Source organism: Megalobrama amblycephala, linkage group LG23 (assembly GCF_018812025.1).
Source record: "Megalobrama amblycephala isolate DHTTF-2021 linkage group LG23, ASM1881202v1, whole genome shotgun sequence".
In the NCBI taxonomy this organism is placed as follows: Eukaryota; Metazoa; Chordata; class Actinopteri; order Cypriniformes; family Xenocyprididae; genus Megalobrama; species Megalobrama amblycephala.
Window position 1 is genome coordinate 28,246,330 of NC_063066.1, and position 4,631 is coordinate 28,250,960.

At 35.5% G+C, this 4,631-nt stretch overlaps 1 long non-coding RNA gene across 1 annotated transcript; it reads left to right on the top strand.

Moving 5' to 3' along the window:
* The first annotated feature begins 875 nt into the window (after positions 1-875).
* Positions 876-3,749, top strand: LOC125259203. Its single transcript, XR_007182749.1, has 5 exons — positions 876-973; positions 1,809-1,825; positions 2,063-2,171; positions 2,545-2,598; positions 3,236-3,749. It is a non-coding gene; the product is annotated as an uncharacterized LOC125259203 (long non-coding RNA).
* Positions 3,750-4,631: the final 882 nt, after the last annotated feature.

Consider the following 4,631-nt stretch of genomic DNA (forward strand, 5'->3'; position numbering starts at 1 on the left):
ACAATAAATCCAACATATCACAAAAAAATGACATAACCTATTAAAAGATTTCTTTCAAATTATTATAGACAATATTTCCATATTTTATATCTTTTTATTTCACCGCGTGTATTTATGAAAATTAGTAGCCTTAGTGTTACATGCTTTGTCAATGTTAAGCCGTCACGTATTTGCGAGCTTGTAGCGGGAATCTCAAAAGTGAGAACGAGACTTTAAAGCTTACAGCTTCCGTATGTCGACAGCCGCAGACCTAAATGCGCGTCTCGTGCCTCCTTTTCTGAGGCGCGCGTTTGACCGTTTCTATAGAAACCGGTGCTTCTAAGAGGCGCTGCTGTGACGTGATGACTTTAGCAGTCAGCGATTGGACCTTATTTAGAAGGCGGGACATATTCCGCCATATTGCGCAATACACTTTCTCCCATTCAAAACAAAACGAGTGACACGACTTGAGTTTTTCATTTTTTTTGCAGGGGCGCCGTTGGCACGGGGGACAGGAGGGTCAGGACCCCCGCAGTTTTGAAAAGATAGAAGTCGACCCCCGTACTTTTGATAAGGGCTGCTTCAATTAGTCACACTATATCATCTTTTAGCTTAGGATATTTTCTTTCAAATGAGACCATTTTCACGTTTCTGTAAGCGATCCGTTCGTGTTTTGTATATATATATATATATATATATATATATATATATATATATATATATATATATATATATAAATAACTCGAGTTATTAAAAGAAAAAACAAAAATGGCTATATATATATATATAATAATAATATATATATAATAAATACATCACTGATGAATTTGATATTTTTATATATTTCTGAAATGGCAAAAAAGGAAAAAATATATTTTTATTAGTAATACGGAAGATGGCGTCATCACGTGATTAATTCTAACCAATGAGACTGCTGGAACTGCATCGCTAATGAGCTGTCTATTGACTGCACCGCCAGTTCTGCTTCAAACAGGTAAGCTTTTTAAATTATAAGCTTTTTTTAAATGATATTTTATGGAGTTTTCTGTTAAAATTAGTGTAACAGATGAAAATGCTAGTGAATTTATTGACTAAAATTAAATTACACCAATTTTTAGTGTTTTAATCTGATTGTAACGTATGCTGCCGTTTAAATGACTAACGGTTATAACGGTCGACTAGCCCATTTTCTGGTAATCTATACTTTATATATGTACTTTAAAACTGCATAAATTCAATGCCTTGAATTGTTTTACATCCATTTTGGTGTTAATTTGATTTATTATTGTTCTCCTGTTGCTATTTAAGCGAACTACGACCGAGCTAGGCATAATGAGTCAGTCATGTCCGTTTTATAGTTAAAATAGCGTCGTAAACGAGGCCTATATTAAATCTCGTTACATATGATTTTATAACAGTTCATACATCGATAAACACTGTGCGCTGACAGTTCAGACAGCAAACCATATTTATTTATATACATGTGCTTTGTATTTTTATATTGCTATCATGTTAACGTGACCTAAAAATATCAAATTGAACGCTTTGTCTCACGCGCAAGCTGGCGCGTGCACGGAGAGACAGAGAGAGAGAAGTCATTGGCCTGTGTATTTCACATGAAATCAACCATCTGTAATTAATTAATTATGAAAAGATATAATTGCATGGCCTAAATGTTTTACTTCCTTTATATTCACATTAAATATTAATGTATAATTTCTCTTGAATGTATAGGCTACATTTCATCAGCACGTTCATCCACACAGAGCAATATTTAACTGAAATATTAATTCTTGTTTCTTTTTCTCCTTTTCATTGTGTGTAATCAGATCATTGGTTCTACTCTGTAAGTATTCGACTCACTGTCCGACACATTCTCAGTTTTTCTATTGTTGATTGCACCATATAACTGTACTTTCATAAACATTTTGCTTGTTATCTGTTAATCTTTTGGGTATCACTGTCTCTGACAGTACAGTGGTGCCATGTGTCACATTCTCAGATGTCATTGTACATATTCATGAATAAAAGATTTAAACTGGCTTCATACCATTGAAATGTTGTTTGTCCTCTCTCTTTTCAGTATTCTTTGCCATCTAGTCCTGATTCCTGACTACAGGTCTTCAGGATGACCAGGAACTACAGGACGGTTTGAGCTACACTCTCCATGACCAGGACTGGACACCACTGTCGTAAGTGATCGATCTAGCAGTCATTCTGGATCTCTGAATTGTCATGTTCAGAACATATCGCAGGGGATATCAGCTCTGGGCCTCGAGGACCACTGTCCTGCAGACTTTAGCACCAACCCTGGTCCAACACACCTGAACAAGCCAATCGAGCTCTTTTGGTTTACTGACTAGAAAGTCACATGTGGTGAGATTGATCAGGTGTGGACATAAACTGTGCAAGACAGTGCACTTCGAGGACCAGAGCTGAGAACTCCTAACATGCTGATTAGTCAATAATCACTGATGAAAAATGAATACAGTACATTTGAATCTGTATAGATTTATTCAATATTTCTTTCTCTCTTTTTCTCCTTTGTGATTTTGTTAACCACAGCTAAATAAACCTAAGGAGAGCCGCTCAGGCACAGGTCACTGCATCTTTTGCTGTGTAAGTACATTTTTGACTGTCAGACACATTCTCGGTATTTGCATGTATTTTAATAAAAATTACATATTCATGCTGAAAGTTAAAGTCATCAATGATTTCTTACATTAAAGGTATAGTTCTTCATGTTGTTCCAAACTTGTATTACTTACTCTTTCTGTGGAATGCAAAAGAAGATATTTTGAAGAATGTTTCATCTGTTTTGTCCATACAATGTAAACTGCATTGGAACCCATTGACTTTTTATTGTATTGACAAAAACATGGTCAGTTTTCAAAATATCATCTTCCACAGAAGAAATCATGCAGGTTTGGAATGACACAAGGTTGAGTAGCAAACCATTTTTTTCTTTACATTGTGTTGACAACATCATGTCCTCAATTTGTTCACTCTCTGTATCTTTCTCTCTCAACAACAGTCTAAAATTGTTTTTAACATTAATAAACAACACCTGGAACTATTTTTCAGGAACTCAAATTATTCTCAGGTTTCTCCAGTCAAAGTTCATTTAGATGTTCTCAAAAGATTGTTCCCTGGGTTGGAAATGTCCTAACCCTTGGGAAACACAAATGTAATGTATACAAAACTCGTGTTTTGTTTTTAAATTAATGTTTCAATTGTTGTTTTTTTCTCACTTTAGATAAAAAAGCACACAAAAAGCGGCCCAGCCACAGCTTCCGAAGTGGAAACTCCTGTTAAATCATGGCTCCATAATGCAAGAGACTGGGATGGTGGAAGGAGCAGAAGAACCAGAAGACTGGAGATCAGGCAAAGATCTACTGGTACCCGAGGGGATTGATCACTCATCTCCATCCACAAATGAATGATTTCTGAATGATCATGTGACACTGACAACTAGATGCAGGCTGCTGAATATTAAGTTTTAACATCACAGGAAAATTTTACTTTGTAAAATATATTAAAACAGTTCAGGGCTCAACATTAAGCCTTTTCCTGTGACGAGTAAATCGGTCATTCACAAACTCTATTATAAATACAATTTGTTCTGCATCAGTGTTAATATCAGTGATATTTTTACCTTTATAAAGGGCATTTTCCCCATTATTAAATAAATGCTTCATCTTTCATTTTAAATTCTTAAATCTGATCAATAAATTAAATAATTGTAATAAGACACTGTTACCAGTCAAATTAAATAATTTACACTGAAAAATTACAACTGCATTTAAAAATGTAGTGAGATTAGATAATAAAAAATGTCAGAAAGAATGATACTTTTAAACATGAAACTAAACTGCCAGTAGGTGGCGGCAGGTCACTGTCTTAATGAGTGAGTCATTGAGTCATTAATTCAAACAATGAAATGAAATCAGTGTCACATTTTCAATTGTGATGGAATTCAGCACTCTTGGTCATGTTAGTTCACCCAAAAATGAAAATTCTGTCATTCAGGGTTCGTACGGTCATGAAAAACCTGGAAAAGTCATGGAATTTTAAAATGGCTATTTCCAGGCCTGGAAAAGTTTTGGAAAAATTAATTAACCCACAAAGTTTTGGAAAAGTCATGGAAATTTGTTTCACAATCTCCGTATATTCGAATATAGTTGATAATATTAGTTAAATTACAATAGTTAACGTTCGCACTATCCGTCACGTGACGTTCTCTGCGTGGGGTAACGCAGTTTCAGCTAATAGTATTATGTAAAAATGCCAGGGAAATGCAGATTTAAAAATGTATGGCTTCATGATGAAAAGTATGCAGCTGCGTGCTCGACTGCTTCCAACCCAATCGCTGGCTTTTTCACCCGTGCGACTGACGTGACACCCGCTCCCAGCTGCGGTGCTTCCCTCTCATCCACTGTAAAACAAGGGACCATTTTGAGTGCTTTATCCCGAAACGAAACCCTAACTGCAGAGGTAGGCTACTGTGCAGGAACAGTGTTGCTGGACACTTTTATTTATTTTTTAGTTTAACATTGTTGCTTCCCCTTGATTTATGTTAATTTTCTCCCATGGATTACGTTAATCCATTTCTAAGCGGTTCTCAGGGTTTTATGTAGCCTATGTTATGAAAC